Source organism: Corapipo altera, unplaced genomic scaffold (genome assembly GCF_003945725.1).
Source record: "Corapipo altera isolate COAL_440 unplaced genomic scaffold, ASM394572v1 1b, whole genome shotgun sequence".
Taxonomy (NCBI): domain Eukaryota; kingdom Metazoa; phylum Chordata; class Aves; order Passeriformes; family Pipridae; genus Corapipo; species Corapipo altera.
The window spans coordinates 14,570,752-14,593,903 of NW_020884881.1; positions in this window are offsets into that span (position 1 = coordinate 14,570,752).

The following is a 23,152-nucleotide window of genomic DNA, read 5'->3' on the forward strand; positions in this document are numbered from 1 at the left end:
GCTTATTGGAGTAAATGTCATGCAAATTTAGACAATCCCATTGCTCTGCAAAATAACTGATACACAAAGACAAACCTATTGAACTGAATCATTTTTAAGTTATGCAAGAGGAAATTTATCTACCATGCACCAGCCCTTTTAGGCATGAGGCAAACTGAAACTGATATCAAATGAAGTATGAGAGAAAAGCCAGCATAGAAGTTCAGTATGTGGTAAGTGAAGTAAGGTGAGAACTCATGGAAGTTAGATGCTAAGGTTAATTCCTTTCTTCATTAAGTAAGAGTCACTTAGGGACTTACTGATCTCTGCAAAACAAGAAGATAATTTTTTAAAAGGGAAGTTGTTGAAATTATCCCTGACTAGATGTTTTAACAAAAATTAATGTGTTTGTTTTTATCGATAGAGTTCCATTTGATATTATTTTCATTGTGCGATTTTACTGCTGTGGACAAACAAATGAAATATCAATTTTTTACTCATTCTGTCTCTTTCATGTCTTTCGATGAAGCATTTTATTTTTTCCAGTTTTATAAACTTTATTGCTTCACCTTCAAAAATATCCAGGCCAATATTTGAGGTTTTATCCAATCTAAATGTTGATAAAATTGGAGGACAAAATCAGTGCAGAAAAACAGTGCTCTTTTTCTTATATGTAACCTAAATCTGAGAAATTAGTTTCTCACTTTATGTTGAGGTACATACTGATTAAATATTATATCTCTTCATATTTTTCTCAATATAATATCACAGGTAGAGCAAAAGATGGTAACTAACATGCATAATTCTTGTTAATAGAATTTATTTGCTGTTTCGTCTTGTTTTTTTCTTCTGAGGGAAAATAACTTCACAGTCAAAACCTGTTACAAAAAATTGCTGTTCTTTGTACAACCAATCTTTTCCAAAGGTGAAGATTGTTACCGCTAGTTATGGTACTAATTAGCATTTCTTTGTTTCCTTGGACTCTCCTTAACATGTGTTATGTCATCTATTAAGTTGCAGGATTTTTGGAAAAGAAACCATCATTTTGCTCTGAATTCATGCAGTATCTACCATGTTATATTTATATCATCCTAAATAAAGTATAATCTTTCTTCCTTTTAAGTAGTGGTCTGTCCCCAGAAAAGTCTCAGTATATTTCCAGTATCAATGTTGATATTACAAAAACTCATGGAAATACATTCTTATACTAAAAATATTGTGCTGTCAATCTAATACAATAGCTATAAGTAGAGATAGTAATCTATTTTTAATCTCAGAAAGAATCCAGAGATCAATGTACAACTCACGTAACAAGTTAAAATGTTCTACTATTGCCATGAGGGACATCCACGGGACTGAAGGAGGAGAGGATGTGCAGGGTGGATATACACAGGCATTTTACACGGAAAAAATACTGTGGTGGTAAGCAACAATTTATCCTAGGTTTTAAGCAGGATCTGATGAGTCACACTAAGCTGCTTTGCAAGACGTGACTGCTACTGCAAACCACAAGTTGGCATTTTTTCTCGGAGCAACTACACAATTACCAGGTCCTGCCATGTTATATCACATGATTATCATAGTCTTGAGGCCACTCCTTGAAAAGTCTAAGCCATTTTTAATGTATAGTTCACTGGATTTATAGTATTTTCCTTTAATATGCTAAGTGTTTCCAGGAATTAACTACTACCTTTTATTGTAGCAGTAAATTGTATAGTAAATGTGGGGTTTACTGTCTTTTTATTGACAGTGTCTGAGAACAAGCAAGGTTAAAGAACAATGCTAAAAATATCATCACATTGCATACAGGATGTGGTTATATTTAAATTCAGAGTTAGTGACATTTTTTCTAATGTAATTAGGACTCGTTGGTTTTTTTATGTTAAATAATTCCTCTGTAAAATGAAGATAAAAATATTATCTTTCTGATTATGAAGGAAAATAAACTCTGCTGTTGAAAATCTAGGCTTTATCATCCTCCTCCTCTTTAGTGGAATAAATCTTCATACATGTTAAAATTATTCTCCCTATATATTATTCCCTATAAATTTCAGCATTTAATAAAATAGCCCCTGGACTCCAGACAAAATTTTTTTTTTTATAACTCAAAATAATGTCTGTTTTTGTGGAGAACAACAACAAAAAAAGATCAATACTGTGCTCATGAGTAAGAAGAAGGTGAGATTGATTATGTTTTGTATTCATCCACAGAAAAACTTGGAGGAAAGGATTAGGCTTATTTTTAGAAATAAAATGTAGGTTTTACTATCCAAAAGTTTTAAAACGCTTTCACCATACCTAGAAAATATGTACTGCAGCACGTTGTATAAGTGACTTTTGTTCTAAGTTTTTTTCTGATTTTTATAAAACTTTCCTGTAGTGGTTTGAGCAATTTTAATAATTTTATAATTTTACTGCAGCACGTCTTTTTTCACTATTCCGGTGGAATGATTTCTGCATCCCAGTGGTACTTAGATAAGTGTTTTAAAGAGTTTCTTGAATTCAAATATAAAATGTAAATGAGACCCTTAACTAAATCAGAGATGCAAATAACATCCAGATGGATCAGTACATGTATTTCATAAACAGTCCCTATCTTTGTAATGGGTTAAATTAAAATCCTGGATCCAACATGCACTAAGTGGAAGTTTCAATCTTCTCAAATCATTATTTGGATCTGATCTGCATGGCTGATGTTCATCTCTAGTCAAAAATCTGTTTGCCCAGAGGAAAATGAATCCCACTGTAGTCACAAATAGTTACATGTTTCCATGGGTGCCTGTGAAGCCAAAAGTTTACTCAGGCCATAGAAGCAACCTTGTCAGAGGGAAAAATATACAGATCCCATGCTGAAATTGTTTCCTGAATAAAATATTTCAACTCCTGGCATGTCTGGACTGCATATGGAATGAGCATATGTATGTTTGTATGCACATGTTTATGTTTGTATCTATTTTCCAATTCTAATATATATTAAAAAAAAGGATATGAACAGAAACTTATGCATTTGACGTCATCATCAGGAAGGATAAATGACCACTTCAGACCAAAATTTCAATTGCTTTCAATTTGTAAGGGAGACATTACATACAAATCTACATTAATTTTATATATGTATGTACATGCATATGTGTTCATATAGAAGTATATTAAGTATATTTGTAACTACAGTTTGAGGGGACAGGGATTTTTTATTCAAATGTACGGTTATAATGCCAAACTCAGTAGTGGAAAAACTCAGCAATGTTAGAGCTAAAACTCTAAACTCAACTACTGAAATGATAGGAGATGAAGGAGGGTGACGCTGACAGCAGAGCTGAACTCCCCTTGGTAGCAGCAGAGAGCAAAACAAGGGTCAAAGAACACAAATAGCAGCTTGGGAGGCTCAGCCCAAACTTTAAGAAAAAAAATATTAACCAGAAGGTTAGTGTTGGCAATAGTCCTACCTTGAGCAGGAAGCAGGAGTGAACGCACCCAGAGTTTCCTTCCAATCACTATTTCTATGGTTCCATATTTATTAAAATATATGGGACAGGTATCCCCTCTTGAAAAAACCCCTGCACACTGATACAAGAACTCAGGTGGTTTACCAAGACTTAGCTATGCATGTTAATGAGTAGAGCAAGAGGTAACTGTATTTTTTTCAGGCCACCAACATATGCCCATTTGTGAAAACATTAATGTAATTCCTCCCATCAAAATTTAACAGAATAGACCTATAGTAATTTACACCACAGGACTCTCCTCTGGAATTTCTAAAATTTACTTTTTCTTTGATGAGTATTGCAATGTTAAGGAGAGTTAGGCAGCTGTTAGGAACTATTAACTGTACCAGCACCTTGGAATCCATTGTCTGGTTCTATTAGTCAGCTCTCCTATTGCTTTCTTTGATCATGAAAGATTTTTCATCTTAAATGTGCCAAAAATGTACCTGCATATAATAATGTTCATTTAACCCAGAGAGTTATCATAGAAATATAATTACAAGTAGAAATAAATAAAATTTATTTTAGTATTCAAGTATAATGTCAAAAGTTATTCTATTTTTTAGTCACTGTGTTCTGTGGTAAAACAGAATATGAAATATGTGCTTAGCTATAAATTTTAATTTATTAATTTGAAAGCACTTGCAAACACTCCTTATGCTCCATTCATTGTCTTATATAATGCTATGCACTGTTGTGCCCTTTCTTTCAAAAGAGAGAATGACCTTGTACTTGTGGGTTGCTGGCTCAGACATTTTGAGACACTCCCAAAAGTTTCCTCTTTTACTTGGCTTCTGTTAGATTTCTAAATGTAAATGTAGGTACTTTAAAGCATGTCCTGATTGCTTAATGATGAACAACCGCAGATGACTTGAGTTCTACTTATTTAGGCACTAATTATAGATGTGTGGCTGAAGTACACCCAACATTTTGAGGAGGAACTTGGCTACTATTCTGACAGGTGCTAGAATAAAACTTGAAGACTGACAAACAGGAGTAATTTAGGGAACTAATGGCTGAAAAGATTGACTGAAACTATTATTTGCTTTGATTTTTCAGCTGTAAAATAGAGAAAATAATATCTCTTGAAAAAGAACTCTTTGAAGTGTTATGAAGATATGCTGTTCTTGCAGACCACTGTGATTTTCTTGTCTGGAAGGTCTTATATATGATGAGAAGAGGTTATTGCTTGCTGTGTGGTATTGAAGGCAGATACATAGCTAATCATGAATCCTGTACTTTCATCTTTGAACCCAGATGCAGCAAATGTATTTTTACTTGCCTTCAGCTTAACAACCAAAATTACTGATTTCTTAATGAAGTATATGAGCCTGTGCCTAAATCCAGCACCCACTACCAGAACGAAACATTGGTTCACAGGACCCTGATAGATATAACTGGTTCTTTCCTAGTCACTCTGCATGAGTATTCTTAAAAAGTCAGTGCACATTTTTAAAATGTCACTGCACATTTACACATCAATGAACTTTGTAGGCTTTTGATTCTGCTGTACTGATCCTGAAGAAAGCCTGTTTGCCTGAACTTACTTTTGTCACATATCAGTTTTGTGATGATGAGAAATTACAAGTCTATTTTAATTTATTTCACTGTTTGGCAACTATTTACACCTGGTGCTAATAACCAGGTCTTTATGAAGACAAAAGCAAAGAAAAGGTACTCTCCCTAGTTAACTGCAATGAAACATTATTAATCTTCCAACTGCAAACTCAATTTTCCCAAACTACCAAAAAATATCTCTTATGTACACCAACAGCTCAAATGTGGCCTCCTTTCATTCCTCTTATGAAAACTTAAAAAGCAAACAAACCAGAATCCTGTTGTCTTGTCATTTCCTAGTGCCAATTTCTTGGGAACTTACATTGAGATATTATTTAGAGTCACTAGATTTTTTTTCATGTCCAGTTTTAGACTGGGAAGCAATTGGCCCATTTCCACCTAAACCTCCTAGAGAATAACTTAAAAGGCTTTTTAGCAATAAGCATTTCAGCAACTGTAGAACAAATTAACCATATACAGTATGATATTTTATATTATGTGAATTTAAAGAGGAAAGTGGAATTAGACAAGAATTACACGCTCTTGCCAGAGACAAAAGAAAGGGTAAAATAAACTGTAGAAAATGTGTTGAATAGTCTTGCCTTCTTCAGATAAATAGAAACATAAAACAAAACAAAATTTCTCCATCCCTTGCTTAATTTGTGAAATCAAGATACCTTTCATGTGTTAATAAAGGAGCTGCTCGTACTTAGATCCAAGCATTTCTCTGGACTGGGGCTGCCATGCTCAGCACCAGGCAGCATCACATCTCTCTGAAACAGTCTTATGACCCCAGCCTATGAAGAAATTCCTAAGAAACACTTGATCAGATAAGAAGAATGTTTTCAAGCAATAATCATGCAAAGGTTTCCCAGATGGATGGTTTTGTGCCATGAATAGAACACTGTGGGGCACTGTTTTTTACAAATAGCTTTTATCCTTCCTTTTTTTTTCACACAGTTGTCTTTTATTTCCTGGCAATGTTGGTGGTAGGAATTGCTGTAGGCCTCACAGGAAACAACCAGCCAACTTGGAGTTTCATGAAACACGGCATACAGGCTTAAGCCTGCCCAGATACTCTGCTGAGCACAGAGCTGAGTTCAGGGCAGCTATATTACCTACAGTCAAGCACTCTTCTATCAGTAATTCAAATCAGAACATAATCTGATGTGGGATATACCAACACTGCAATTCATTGTCCTCTTAGAGCTACCTCAGGAGCTGGAAGGAACAAAGTGTTGTTCATAAAATAGTCTTTTCAGGTAATATAACCAATTTCTCACCTGTTTACCAATTAGCATACCAGAAAGCAATGTTAATGAGTCTCTTCTCTCAGTATCTAAAGTTCTTTGAATATAATGAAATAGCACAGAACTGTTATACTAGCTGGTCTCTTGGATGCAGTCAGTCTGAGTCCCCTTGCAGGCAGTAAAAGTTTAATAATAATATCAGTGAAGAATTTAACCAAGGAGGAAGAGAAGGGAGCATTACAATCTTGTTTGTTTTCTTCACTTTTTTCCTTACCCAGAAATAACTCCAGAGTGAAAACAGTGAAAAAAGAACCAGATTCGTGTTTTGTGCATGATTTCCAGCAGCCTCAGCAATACAAATTGGAAGCCACCCATCTAGCTGATGCACGAAGACCACTAACCACGTACTCAATAACATATTGCCACTTTTTGCTGCCTTTTTGAGTTATTTCAGTGGTGCAGCTCAAGGCAGCTATGCTCAGTGCCTAAGGAGTTGCAGCTGTTCATCATGGATTTGTCAAGAAGGAAAGGGTTTTGGAGCTTGTTTCCAAGGATCCTACTGTGTAGAAGGCTGGCAAGGACTGTGGAAAAGGGAAGGTACTGAAAAGAATTTCTGTAAAGCTGTTTCCCATAGTTGTGGTTTTGGTCACATGTAGTGAATAGTTGAGGTGGTTTTTGGTTGGGCAGCCTGGGCACTTTTACAGCAACTATCAGGCAGTCAGCATTTCAGAGCTGGTGACTGAGGGTTTTGGTTTTCAGCCATTTTCCTTGATATATCTTACAAGGTCAGGCATGGACAAATGTTTATAATGAAATAGCTCATTCTTTACGTTTGCTCTTTCAGGTTGCCAACATGTGAGGCTGGGTCAGGCTTTCAGTCAAACTCATAATTTTGGGGGAAGCATTATTCAAAGACACATATGGGTAAGTACAATAACCTACTGAAAGGGGACCTCCCAATTTATTTATTGTAAGAGAGACAGTGAAGGTTCTTTTCTGATCCCAAATAACCAGATCCCTTTGCTTTAGTTTTATCACTGTGAAGAAGGTCTGGTGTATTTTGCTGCTGACCTTTTAAATCTCAAAAGCAACATTCTTTGCAACACTAAGCAGTCATCACGGTGCGGTGGACTTATTTTTAGCCAATAGCTGGGTTATTAAGCTAGACAGAGAATGATGTAGGTATATCGTGATAGAAAACTTGTCACATGGGATTTGTGCAGAAATCTACTGGACACCCTGTTTGGGTAAATGTAAATTACCATTATTCGACTAAAGTTTCACTCTGGTCTCCTGTGTTTGTTTGAAGCACATGGGTGACAAGCTTAAAAACACATAAATAACGGTATATTATAAGGAATTTTCATCTCTAGTTGTAAGCATAGAAGATATGTATTGACAATTTTAATACAGATCAAATGCTTCACAGATTATGGACTCTTTTTCCATATGGCACCCACACAGTGCAATTTTATGGGTCTAGTTCTCCAGCTGCATCAGTTTATAGGAGGTGTGTATGCCTACAATGCCTGTCTCTTGATGCTGAACATATTTCATGTCCCACCTCCCACTACTGAGGCAAAGGTAAATAAAGCAGGATGTGGAAGATACAAGAGGATGAATGAATGCAGCAATCTTTGTGTCAACTCAAGCCAGAAGACAGAAAAGAAGTGATATGTGGCAACAGAAACCTCACGGAAATTCCTGACAGTTATGCCATTCTCCCACAGACTTTACAAATGTTTTGGATAATCCTTTGTACCGTAATGACAGGGACTGTACACCTGAATGCAGATGATGTCTAACAAATGTCTTTCCTCTCTCTTCCTGTGTGTGTATATATACACGTTCATACATATAAAATTACAATCATCTCTTAAATAGAAGTTTTATTGCAAGGCATATCCTAAGGAGCTTCATGAACCATAAAATGTGACAACAAAGCAAATAGGTACCATGTGTTCTACATAGTCATGGGGGAGACATTTGCAGGCACCCAGAGATCACAGTGATATACCTGCATGGATTCAGGTTATACCATACGTGAAAGAACTCTAGATTCACCAGAATAGTATGTGCATGTTCAATACCTATTTCATGGATAAGTTTCATATATGCCAAGATCCTGATGTGATTTAGGTACAGTTTTTTCTAATGCCTACGTGACTGGAAGGTTGAAAACAAGCAGTTTCAAGGCATTTGGGTGCGGAGATTGGGGAATATGCTAATAAAAAAGATTCACGAAGAAAAGACTGTTGTTAGACAGAAAGAAAATTCTTGAGGGTGGCCTCAGACTAACAAATCTGGCTGGCACAATGTTGGTTTCCTGTAAAAGGTTGCTACCTCTCCAGATGAGTCCATAATATACTCATTGAATTACCTATCTATGTCCTCCAAGACTCTCACCTCGAGAAATAGTGTATGTACTTAACAAAATAAAGTAAGGAGAAAATGGATCAGGAAATATCTCTCCTTCCATGAAGTAAAAAAATGATTACAGAAGGGAAAGCAAAATACAGTGAAATGAAATTTTAGGTTATCTTTAAAAACATCCTATCCTAACAGTTCCCTGTGGCAATCAGTTTATATTCAGTTTGTTGTAACCAGATTAATCACGTGGAATAAAATAGAAGATGTAACTTGTATAATGGTGCTTTAATGATGTGCAGTAAATGCTGGTGTTGGTAAACTGCTCCTTGGTAAACTTCATGAAACTCACAGGAACTGTGGGTACCATAAAGAAAATCCATTTTGCCTTAAGATTCCTAATGCTGAACTTCTAGTAGTCTGGTAATTGTTTAGTTTCTATCCACAACTTTAATAAATGTATGTTTTTAATAAAACGCCTGACACATAATTTTGTCTGAGACATCATATAGTATCTTTCAGTGATAATATTTGTTTTATTTTGAAAATAACTTTTTTCCTTTTTAAAAATTTGAAATCTACCATTTAAAATATGCTCTGTTTACAGGTTACAACAGAGTTATGCTGCTAAATGAACATTAATAATCAGATCTGACATAATTTGATCCCACGATTTTTGTCTACCTACCATCTGTCCTATCAAGAATGATGCACACCTTTTTATATACTGTGATGTGAAATAAAAACTACTACTAAAATTTCCTAGTTGGCTGGAAATTAGTCTTTATAAGTATACCAACCCAAATCTAGTAAAAAAAATCAAACCAAAACCAAACCAACAACCCCACAGCAAACAAACAAACGAATCACCAAACTCTGCCTAAAAGATTTTAATCTCTGTCAATGGGTACCCGCATCATATTTTCAGGTCTAATCTCTTACAAATTGCAAGCTATTACTAATGGTTAGTGCTATGCTGGTCAGGTAGTTCTAGAATTTTCCCAAATCATCTTGTGTGCACAGCTTTTTAACAAAATCATGTGTTCTGAAAGAACGATATTGAGAGGATAATAAACTGAAGCTTAAGCGAAATCATATATTGCCATCCATGGAATTATGTGAATGTTCATCAAAGAAAGAAGAACATGAAATCTGGAAATGTCGTTTATGCTTTATAGATGAAAAATGGAAGCCAAAAGAGAAAAGATTAAAAGAATTCAGAACTGGATAATTAGAAGCAGGAAAGCAAAACTTTAAGCATCCAACTGATACTGTCTGTGCAAGGTTGCACATCAATGCAAATGAATTAAGTACCAAAACTTAGGCTAAGCTTGAAACACAAACCACAGATCTCCTGTTTCAAACTGGACAGTGCCATGAAAACCTTTTTTGATGAATTTTTCTCCTTTGTTATGTTAACTACATGCAAATACTTATAAATATTTTAAGTAATTAAGTTCATCTTCCTGAAATTTGGTTCCTAAATAATTTAATTCAAATCCAAGAGAAAAAGTGAAATGATTTTGGCTTTGAGCCTACTTAATAGACTGGTAGAAATCTTGGATGGTACACATTGCAAAGCTAATAATTTTGTCTTTTATATTCATTATTTTATAAAGAATATGTATTTTTCATTTAAATGACTGTTTATCCCCAAAATATTTATTCTTAAAAAAAAAAAACTAGGGATTTTTCTTTAAAAAAAATAAATTAGATTGTTTTAGAAAACTGAACGAAAAACTAGATGTTTTTTCTAAATCAGGTGTATTTTTGTATTCATTAAAACTGAATTTGCTTTGGGAAAATATTCATTCTTGGTTTGAAAGATTGGGGAATTTTATTTTTATTTGTGCTTCTAGATCTGTTTGTTTTTTTTTTTTCAAAAAGGCTTTCAAATTATACACTAATTTTGAAATCAGAACATGATTTTCTTGTACATTATTTGACCTACACTGATGAAAGAACTTCTGTATAGTGTGAGGGAAGTATAGAGGAGAAAAAAAAGGAGATCAGGAAAATCAATGAATAAGAGATACAGAAGAGTTTACAAAATAAGAAAAAAATTTTAAACTCCTGGGGGAAAAAAAGTCAATTATAATAGTGCATTGTTGATTTGGGTTACACTTTCTTTATACAAGTGGAATGAAAATGAGTGAAGTACAAAATCTGGACAAGATTTCTGGAAGAAGTTTACAAATCATTAACCATGAGCTACTAAGTCACCAATAACAAACGAGCACAAGATCATAAATACAATTTTTGTGTTGAATTATTTGACTAGCTAGGTTCAATAAATCTTTAAATCAGACCTTCCTTCTGAGGTATCTTTTATTGTGTGCTTTCACATTCATGTAACTTTATTGATTGTATCTTCTTCACCGCCATATGTTAAATTGCAAGCAATAAAATTGAAACATTAAATCACATTCCTTCCCTTTCATGTGTCACTTACCTATTGGGAACATATGTTACACTGGCACAATAAAATTTGCCCTGAAGGCCTAGTCTGTGTACGCGAGGCTGTGAAAATGGAGGAGTATAAAAATGTCCCTGTGTCCTAGCTGAAGATTAAGCTTCAATAAAATAAAATTATAAATATTTCAAACATAAAATATGACTTGTTGTGATGTAATAACAAATTATCTGGAGTCTCTGGCCATAAAAGGAATGCAGAGGATATCTGCAGCATGTATCTTCCAGCAGAGTTTACCACCTCACCTATGATGCAGGTCACAGTATTTTCCTGAAAGGGTTTAACTCAAACACTCTTCCCACTGAGTTGACTTTTTTGCCAGATTTAACTAACATTTCTTCTTTACATAACACATTTTTTTGCTATTCACTCAATTTGCAATTGAGACCTACACAAAGAAAATTAATATTAATTTCATTATGTTTGAAAATAATTTTAACAGGAAGGAAAATTAATTACTCTGTACAGTAGTGAATTAAATACCCTGGGTTTAGTTCAAGTTATACCTCTGTACTCCCAATAAGACCAGAAACTGGTCTCAGCTTAGTTTTCTCTTTTGGAAAGGCGCATCCTTTCATTAATGTTATTTTTACTTTTCAAGGACCCAGATCTGACCCATTACAACTGCAGAACCAGAATTCTGGAGTATGTCTTCCAGGACATTGAATCATATCTGATACTTCATTTGAGGTCAGCATATGAAGTATTCACTTATGCCTTTGTTAGAACAAGACTGATTGATTCTCTCTTAGAGACAGGCTGTTGAGCTACATAACACTTCTGATACGGTCATTCCTTAAAGCTCCTACCTTTATAAATAACTAAGGTAGATAATAAGATAAAAATCTAGTTTTTAGTCAAAGTTTTGTTCCTTGTTCGTAAGTACCAGATGATCCTCATACCGAAGTCCCTATAATTTGATTATAAACTTATATTATACAGTGTCCAAATTTACTAAAAGGAAATGAAAAGTTCAGAATTTGGCTTTTTAGCAGCATGCATATTTCAGAAAATTTTGCTTATCTTATTTCTTCCCTCTTGTCTGGCCTTGGCAGAGACTGTTTAGTAGCCAGCAGAAGCGTGGCATGGCAGTTTGAAGGAAGTGAAGAAAAATATTTTTTACAGCTGAATGTTACGTTAACTCAAACCAGAGAGTATATTATTGTCAAAACCACACTGGAACTAACTCACCTATTCTTCCTAAAAGTGCCATGGAGTCTTCGTTTCACAACTGGTCCACGGGACATTAGAGTGCATTGTTTGTTTCGTTGCAAAAGACTGTGAAATCCTGATACTGAAAGTAACTTTGGTTTCATTTCCAAAAGAAAGAACACAGTTTAACTGATATTTGCTAGAGCATGAGCCAACAAAACAGCTGGAGTTTAAATGAGAAAGACTTCTATTTCCATTATAAAGATGAATTTTCTGTGTTGTCTGGTAGAGATGCTTGGTTACCTCATCTGCTCTGGGATAATAGCGCTACAGTTCGACTGCAGTTATCTATTTCACCCAATCCTTTTTCTTCTGACTATAGTTCTTGTAAATGAGTTTTTCAGTAAAAAATCAAAACAATGTCTAACTTAATGAGCATTATAGAGAAAAGCTGTCAGTTCATCCGATCCTTATTATTTCATCATGAAAAGTTGGATTCTGAGGCATTATCCATTGCTTTTTATTCTCAAGCCCAGGAGGGAGCAAATCAATTGCAAATGCAAAATTTGTCAAAGGCTTTGGGCCCAACCCTTGAAAAAGAAGTACAACCATGCAAAATGGCTGTGCTCCATAAAAAAAACTACAATGGGGTAGTGGGAAGGAGTCTTCAATCCTGGCCAGAAAAACTGCTTATGCAGCTGGGTCACAGATGCTAATTTACAGGGAGGGGCACAGAAGTGACTGCAGGCATTTTCCTTCAAAAGATTTGATCTATCTGTACAGCATTTCATTGTTACATATGTTTCTGGACTAAAAATATCCATACCAAACAGGGAAGATGTAATGATCTCATATAACATATAAGAAACCCTCTTATAATTGCTGCTGCCCTTTTTGTGCCACTAACTTTTAACTCTTCAATGAATGCATAGTCCCATGGATATGTATCTAAAGGTAGGATATACTTCTCCAAATTTTAGCCATTTGAGGTTCAATATTTAAGTCTGAGCTAGTTACCCTTCCTCTCCAACAAAGCAAGCTTTTTCAGAGACACAGATGTCTGTTTTAGAAAAAGGCAAATCAGCGTTTGGATGTGTTGACTTTTTTGGCTAGTATAAAAGGAATTTATGTGATTTGATAAGAAATAAACTTCTTTTATGCTCTTAAAGTCTCATTCATAGTTCTTATCTATTATTCTTATAGAGTTGGATTCTACAGACCTCAATCACTCCTATGACAGCCCCTTCCTAGGCAACTAGTACCACCATTTGCAAGGAGTTAACTGGTCTGTCAGGTACTTCTCAGTGAATAAGCATGGTGGAATCTGGCTCTCCGCCCAAACATGTTGAATGAGGTTGGCCAAGAATGCTTGATTTACTCTGAGCAAATAGGTAATGCAAAATTCAAACCAGATAAATAGATCATTGACTTAATAGTCATCCATTACTACCACGCCCTTCTACTATGACATTAAGAATACAAAATATCATTATGGAATTATGAATTGTGAAGATTCACTGTATTTCCAATTCTGTGCGTGGTTACAAGTGGTTCAGCTCTGTGAATGCAGTTCCATGGGGTGCATTCCTGTAGAACCATCAAAAAAAATGACATGTGAAACTGTCTTTCCATTGCTTAGAGTGAAAACATAGCACAGCAAAAGACAATATTTCCAATATAGTGTCTTCTCATCCTGTAGCTTTATGCACACAAAAAACCCAACTGTATGATTGCATTTAAATCATAGGTAGCTAGATAAACCTGGTCTATCAAAAAAAAGCAGAGTAAACTGGTCTGCACTGAAGTTTCTGCTGTTGTAGTAAAACTATATTTAGCCAAAGGAGTTCACCGAAGCTGGGCTGGATGTCTTTATACCTACTCTCAAACATACATATATACATAAATAAACATATATATATACAAGCCTATACAGCTAACAGTTAATTCTTGCACAAAAGGTAGACATAGTTATGTCAAAGTTATGACAATAAGAGCCTCTGACGTTTTGAAAGCACTCAGAGTTGGTTAATGTTTTGAGGTAGATCTGCACTGACAGTCCGAAAGACTTTTAACCTGAAGAAAGCCAGATTTAATTAGAATACACATTAAGAAAACTCCATAAATAATCACAACTCAGTCAAACACAACACAAAAAAAATAGGATTTATATACAACTCTCCACTGTGCCTCTGCAGGGATGCTCTCAGCTTCTGGCCAGCTCAGTAGCTTCGAATTGCAGAAAAATTGGCACAGCTCTTTGTGACCCTGGGGAAGTTTCTTTCCTCATTTCTGATGCCTGGTTGTCTGTGTCTGCTGCTCCTCTCAGCAAGTTCCCTCACTCAGTTGTGTGGGGACCTTTCTATGATTTTGGACTCTTTGCTGGCCAAATTTCAATCTCTGAAAGCTTGTCTCCTCTGAATGAACTAAATAATTTCTAAGGAAGGAACGATTTTTCTACCCAGGGAGCTTCAGCTGACCCAGTGGTTTTTCTTACAGTAATGTAACACATTAACAGACACAAACAGAGAGTAGTACTATTAGTATATGTGTATATATGTGTGTGTGTATATATATATATATATATATATATATACTTTCATTAGCAGTTATATTATTTACCGATCCTAAGCATCAAAGACAGGGTACATGGAAGGTTTACGGGACCCAATGCAAATCTGGAAGTGTTCAAAAAAAAGACTGACTGACTGAAATCTATGGCAAAGACTGGCTCACCTATACAGAATATTTTTATACAAAGTTTGGCTAAAGAGCCTAAGTAGGAAATGATGTCTTTCTGATAATTATCCAGTTTACTAAATGCATCACAGGAAGAGAGATTCCTCAAAGAAGCCCAGCAGAAGAAACTTAATAACCAAGAGTTTGCATACTGAGAAATCACTTCATTTGAGAAAATAAGAAACACTAAATTGAGAATAACTCTGAATTACTTTTATTCTCTAGGAAACTGGCATCAACACAAGATGAGCTTTAGTCCACCCAGGTTTCAGAGTCCGGAGAAAAACAGCGTAAGTCTCAACCTCTCTTCCTTACAAGAAGAGATTCTCTGTTTTGATTTTTCTATTTAGTGTTGTTTTGATTTAAACTGAATGAATAGTAGTGGTCATACATACTCTATTGCTTCCAGGGGATTTAATAGTAATTTTTTAAATTAATTGCAAGATATGTCAATACTACTGAAAGCAGATTGCACAACAAAATTGCATCCTAAGCCAGCAGCTTCTTGAACTGGGTAGCTTGGGGCACAGTAGAATGCATATAAGGAAGTTTTCTGTTCAGAAAAGGAAAGTTGCAATAATTATTTACAGCTAGAGAATTAATAGCAAAGTCCAGAACTTTCTGTCCAACTTGAAGTCATATTTAATGACAGAGTTTCTTAAATGTGTTTTCTAATTACTCCTAGCAAGTCACTGAAAATTAATTAGGTGAATGTAAATTTGTTTTTTGAAATAAAGATAATAAAGATCTATTAAACATATCATTTATTGAGAGAAAAGTGCAATACCTAAAATAAATGACTTTTTAAATACTTCTTCCCAATCCTTAACATCAATCAACACCAAATTTTTAGAAAATCTCTGTCCTCTAGCAATGCTTATTGTTATTGAGCTCTAGCACCCTTGTTGCAGATTTAGCTCCCCCTTTGTAAGTTTGGTAAAAATATAGAATACCTTGGTAAAGTCAAAGAATATTTGTCTGTGTATTGCATTTACCTTTTCAGTTCCCTGTCTCAGATAACAAAGGGAGTCAACCATTGAGACAGTTAAAGTGTTAAAAGTAAAAGCAATTCTAAAACATATTTTATATGTTTTATATAAACATTGGTAAACCTACTCCCAGAATGTTATAATGGAAGTGGACTGAGAAATGCTAAGATGAAAACCATACCTCTTGTGTTTTGTTTTCCACAGACCCTTCAGCTTTTTCTGTAAAATTACTCTAATTCTCTTCTTAAAGGTGCTTAGAATTTCTTGAGAGGGAAAAACCCACAAACCAAATCCTGAAAGAAATCATCCCACTTCTTTTATATCTTTTGTTCACACTTACCATATAGCTCAGGGTTTTTTGTAGTAGGGCCAAGGTGTGAAATTTGCCTTTTGTCCTGTTTCAACCAGTCAGCAAAGCAAACCATCCTAGGCAGTGCTCCAGCAGAACTAAACCTCTACTTCTCAAAATCTGTTTAGTATTAATTGTCTCCATTGCCACTGCCCACCCTCATAAGAGGGTGATGAAACCACTTTTCCCTTCTGACATTCCAACATGCGATCTCAGAAATTTAATACCTAAATCTCCTTCAGACAGATATTTCCAAGTACCATTCACAGTATTTTCCTGTGGGTTGAATTTATTTTTAAGGTCTCTGCATGTTTGCTTGTCCAAGAAAAGGACACTAAATGCCATTCCTATCAATTGCTAAATACATGCATGTGATCTATTTGGAAAGTATTGCAAAAATTTGAAACTGTAAATATCTTTGCATGCTGCAGAAAAACCAGATTGATATGCTTAAAGGTGCTATGAATACATGAATGCCAGATGTATTGGGCTACAGAAAACACCACCCCCTTTTGTTATTTACTGCTTTGAGTCCACATGGCAGGCCAGTGGCAAAAACAAATTGAGGCAGTTCACAAACTGATGAGCAGTTTCCCTTTCTGCTGAGATAAAAGCAGAGAAAACAAAGACATGTCAGTGTTTAATATAATCAGACTAATGGCAGCACAACTTTAAATTTATAAAAGCTCTAAAACACCTGGTTTCCACAAGATAGAGCTCCGGGTAGAATTATTGTTTTGATTCTCCTGCCATGATGGAGGGTTGGTTTTCCAAAATAAATATAATCAAAACAATCCTGGCCAGTTGTGTATACCTAAAACACTCTGCAGGACAAGGCACAGATGTGAACAAATGGCTCAGATGTACACTTTATAATCCTTCAGGTTATTTTCTGCTGAATGTAAGGGGGAGAAGTAACAAACAATATATTTTTACTTAGTTCAGAAAATATTTGATACCAGCCATCATTATCTGAAGCTAGTAGACCTGCCCTTTCATTTCAAATTAGATAGATGTTATCTATTCTAGTACAATTGCTGCATTTTACGTGATTGTATGAGATCCAAGTTTTGATTATGGCCCATGGGTATTCTTGCAATATGAATTGATTGATTGTACAGGTCTTTAGTTATAATAATAATAACGAGTGTGTAAGATAAACTAAAATCAATATGATAAATACAATAGTTTCATAAAAAGTATAGTTACAATACTGAGAAGTAGAGAATGAGAGAGAATACTTGAGAGAATAAGATTATTAATTGAAATAATTTTCCTTTTCCCATGTAAATTTGGAGACTCAGTTGTCCACAACTTAGTGATATGCATCTGGGATCACTATGAGGACATTATTCTTTTGTCTAAGCCTTGGATTCACCTTATCTGTCTACAAACCAAGTACCGAGTTAGACATCTACAGTCTCTGTGCCTGATGCAAAAAGGTAGGGTCATTTCCCCATTTCTTTTAGAACTGAATGAACTCTACCTATGGCTGTTGATCTCTTCTCCCACATAACAAGTGACAGGATGAGAAAAAGTGGTCTCAAGTTGTGCCAGGGGAGGTTTAGAATGGATATTAGGAAAAAGTTCATCACAGTAAGGATGGTCAGGCATTGGAACAGAATGCCCGTGGAAGTGGTGGAAACACCACTTGTGGAAGTGTTCGAAAGGTGAGTGGATGTGGTACTTGGGGACACAGTTTAGTGCTGAACATGGTAGTGACAGGTTAATGGTTGGACTTAATGATCTTAGAGGTCCTTTCCAACCTTGATGATTCTATGATTCTAAGAGTTGGTAAAGAAAAAGAATTAGTTCCTTCAGTATGAATTATCAGGATGAGTTTATTTGTAGCAAGCATTAATTTAGTGTTTCAGTATTGGTAGTTTATATATTTGATACACTTTTTTTAGATTTTAGCTACTCCGACTCTTTAGATTATCAAAGAAAACTTTGGGATGCAAAGCATGAGTTTTTGAAGGTTTTCATCCAGATTACTTACATTAGACTTCTACCAGAAATCAGTAAATTTACAGAATACTGTTCTGGAGTTTATAATTGTATTTTCTTTATTATTGATAAGTATTTCCTCTGGCATAAAGAAATAAAAGTGCTTTGGTTTTGAGTTGAGCCCCAGGATTACACCAAATAGTCTGGCAATTTTGCATGCCAAAACTGTGGGCTGTTGATATGTGGCAAATGGTAGATGAAATACAGAGAACCTGGAAGCGAGAAGAAATCTCTGCCTGAGCTATTTCATCCACCACATGTGGTGCCACTTTACTCAACAAAAACAGTTTATTTCATTATGTACTTCTTTCGTTTTCTTCTTGTTCCATCTAGATCTAGAGAATTTTTGCTTTATTTGGGATATAAAAATTTTGAAAATATTGTTCTAGTTAACTTTTTGATAAAGTGCCCAGAAGCTTTTGCTCTGATGGAAGAGAGCTTCATAGTGTAAAAATTTTAGCATTTAAAATCAAGTTTCTGTCTTACAAACATTTACAAACATGTTCAATTCAGAGGTAGTCAACCTAAAATTTCTGAACTATGAATGTTTTGCAAGCATATGGTATGAACAGATGATATAGGACAAGATAATAGGAGTTTGTAAAAACAGACTAGCATTATCATGGCTGAGTTGTAAAGTTATCCATCTACGGAATCCAAGAAACTACTGTAACCCGCTTTGCCACATAGAGTTACTCTATATAATTATTATAAATGTGGTTATTAATTTACACTTTAAACACAATGACTATATATTTATTGTTAGTGATGTTTCTTGGAATCTATTCCAGGAATAAAGGCTAAGAATTTTTTTTTTTAACTGTTTACCACCAGTTTAGTTGTATAGAACTATGTTTTGGATTTGTGCAAGAAACAGTGTTAACAATTAAGAGATGTTTTTGTTATTGCTGAGCAATGCTTACACACAAAGACCTTCTCTGCTTCTCACCTCACCCCACTAGCAAGGATGTTGGGTGTGCACAAGGAGCTGGAAGGGGACATAGCCGACCCCAGCTGACCCAAGGAATATTCCAGACCATATGGAGTATAAAAGTGGGGGGAAAAGAAGAGAGGGACATTCAGAGTTACGTAATTTGTCTTGCCAAGTCATCATTACATGTGATGCACCCCTGCTTTCCTGAGAATGACTGAACACCTGCCTGCCTGTGGGAAGTGGTGAATTAATTCCTTCATTTCCTTTGCTTGTACATGAAGCTTTTGCTTTACCTATTGAACTGTCTTTATCTCAACTCACAAGTTTTCCCACTTTTACTCCTCCAATTCTCTCTCCCATCCCACCAGAGGAGAGTGAGCAAGGGACTGTGTGGGGATGAGTTCAAGTTGGGGTTAAACCAGAACAGTGGAAGAGAACATAGTGAAATAAATCTTATGTCTGAGAACATTTCAAGCACTAAAACCGGGAAAACTAAGAAATTAATGTGATACCACAGGTATCAAGAAGACACAAATGAGAGATTGAATAGGTTTCTGTTGTACTATGTAAATAAAAAAGTGATTTCTACATTTCAGATAGGAAAAAGGCTCTAGAAAGAAGCAATCAAAGATGATGAGGCATGATCCAATTTTTCAGCAGGATTGTTGGAGATATTATGTTTTATTATATTTCCAGGACAATAGAGACCACTATTGTTATCCATTTTAAACTCTCACATCATAAACTAAAGAATTTAGCCAATGATTTTGCAGTGTGCACATAATTTTTGATTGAACCAGTACATATCTTTCAACAAGATATCCTAAAAGGCTCAACATGCTGAAGAGCAATACCTAGGTTATTAATAAACCACTCTATTAAGCTATTATACTGCTTTTTCTACAGTTTCAGCCCTTGGATCTAGTTATATATTCCACTGGATTAAAGACTCCCCTGCAATTTTAACAATGTCATGGACCAGTAAGGATTGCTGATGACCTAAGAGAAAATAGTCCAGGATATTAAGTGTGGAATAGCAGATTTAGGCAAATAGGAGGACTCGGAAAAAAATGAGAGGAAATATGTGATGTCAGTTTTGTGAAATAAATTCTCATCACAGGAGAAACATGGCAAAAGAAATCACATTTTTGCCAGATGCATGAAAAGCAAAACATATGGCTTGTTTGTCTCACATTTTTTGCATATTTCTTCTGTGTTGACAGACAGGTTTGAGAAGATGGAAAGTGCCTTTCTTTTCAGTGAAATGTCCATATACATTTTATATTTCTTACTACTATTTTTACCAGCTTGAAAAGGACTGTTTCAAATGGTTAAAGTTATTCCAAGGAAAATTAAGACCAGGAATACATTGGAAAAATTCAAGAACAATCCAGGAATGTTAATGAAGTCCTCTTATTTTATAAAATATATCTTTTTGGAGGATTTTTTTTCAAAATTCCTGGGGAGAGAGGTTTAGCAATGAAAGAAAACATCACTTATATATCCCTTTATTTGTTAAGTTAGAAGAAAATCTGTTCAGCCTTTGCTTTTATTTTCTCAGTTTTTTAACTACAAATCCTATTCTTTTTAAGGGCAGTGATCAAAACATTTTCGAGAAAGTAGCTTCTTATTTTTTAAGATATTTTTAACTTAAAATTAGAAAAGGAAAAAACCCAAACTTGTATTGCTGCCCTACCATCCCACAGTATATTCAGACATTAATTATTGCTGGTTAAATTAATGCTGGTCAAAAAGTTAAGGTAAATTCCTGATCCACCTGACCCACAGTAGAAGAAAAACAACCAAATTTTTCTTCAGTCATGAGTGTGACAGTGCCTAAACGTAGATGCCTGGTCCTGGGAATATACTTCACAAATGGGCTCCCAAGTTTGTCTCACGTCAAAGGAGATATTTTGGCAGCTGAGAGTGGGCTCTGCAATTCACAAAGGGCTGGGCAATAGGACAGCAAAACAGCAAAGAAGTCTGTCCTCTGCAAGGCCTGAAGTATGTCTGTCCCTTGAGCAGGTGGTCTTGCTTCGTAAATCCTCACCTTGTGTCCTGGGAACACGGGATCAAAGCGCTTTCAAGTTCAAAACACCTCCATTTGGGCATAAAGCACAGCTGTATGAGCCCATATCTGTGTTCTTCCAAGACCTTTCATTTCAAGGAAATCTTGTTAGCAGCACAGAGCACTTGGCTTAACTCCTCATTTTAACAGGGCCTGGATACTGGGAGTAAAGAATGTAGATGCAACGCTTTTTACAAAGAAGTAGTTAGAGGCAGAATTTATTTATAAATATTAATTCCATTGCCTGTTCTTTCCTTTTTTTGATTTTTTTTCTAGTTTGTTTCTCATATTGTCATTTTTGAAGCAGGTTTTTATTTTAGAGATATGTGAAACTGCAACTCAAAAAGGGGACACTTATGGGTACCCAGAATGATGACAATAATGATTTTTATTATAATGAAGCTGAGATGAGAAATGATAATTAGTAATTAATAATTAATCTCCAACATATATGTTGGTAGTTAAAGTAGAATAATTACCATGGATTAAAAACCAAAAGAACCGTGCAAGTCATGTAACAAGGAAAGAATTAGTCTATACATCAGGAAGATATTTAAACAAGTATCTGACTTAAGAGATATCCACTGAAATGCACTGCTTAAAAACAGGAGCACAATGGGGTCAGCGAGATAAACTAGCAACTGATAGGACTATTCATGTTTATAAGCATTTAAATACCTTTGGGGTAACCAGGGATATGTTTTGCATGAAGGATTAACTTAAAATTCAGTTAATGGGTATTCTTTCAGCCAAATATTTTAACATTATGCAGCAACTATAATAAGAATCTGTCTGAGAACGAGTCCTGTAAAAACTGAATAGGGGTCCTGAGATATGTGCCTTTGTATGATACCTTTATAAATCACTCCTGCAGAACCAAGTCAGCATCCTGCTATGCACAGCTGCTGGTCCAAAGAAGTTAAAATAAAAAAAAAGTATAGAAAAAAATTAATGTGGAAAAACACTATACAGCTGAAAAATTAGGCAAGCACAGTTTGTACTGGATCATTAGTCATGTATTGGCAAGTCTTGATTATCCAGGGTGTCACCAGCTCAGAAGTCATTTGACATTCTGATTTAGCCTGTAAATACCCAGTCACATGCTAAATAAAACAGTCATTTTTGCTCATGTTATTTCAGCATAAGATTCTTTAGCTATTTATAAACTCCTGCAAATGTTTTGGAATTTCAGTATACAGAACAACTGAAGAAACAAGCCCTTATCTACGACAGTAATAAACTACTCTTCTCCCACAAAACAGGTTATCTATGTGCAGCAGTCTGCCCTGTTGATCACACTTTGTTTCAGTTGTCGTTAGCTTTCTGGATCTTTTCTTGGCTCAGCTCAACAAAGTTCATTGGATTGCAATTAAAGGTTAACATAAATTAAAAAATCTTCCATAAATAAAAATAAGTCACGAAATTTTGGTTAAAAAACAGGTTCCTTTCAGAGAATGCCCAAGAAAATTCCTGCTCCATGGAAGTGGACAGAAATGGTACTTTTGGAGTGAGCAAATGGCCAGATAATAGCATTATGCAAACAGTTAATACATTTTGGAACTTAGGAATTACCAGAATACTGAATTGAAATGAATAAAGTTTGGTCCAATGCACATATACAGAAGATGAGCAAGGTATGCTTTATCCATTTACAAAATGAATGAAGTTTCTACTGTTTCTCCAGATGCATTACATTAAAAGGAGATCCAACCAAGGAGACTGTTCCAGACTGCTAAAAGCAAATACTCCATTAAAAGCAGATTAACACTGAAAGCACAATTGTTCTGCACATTTTTCTTAAAGATT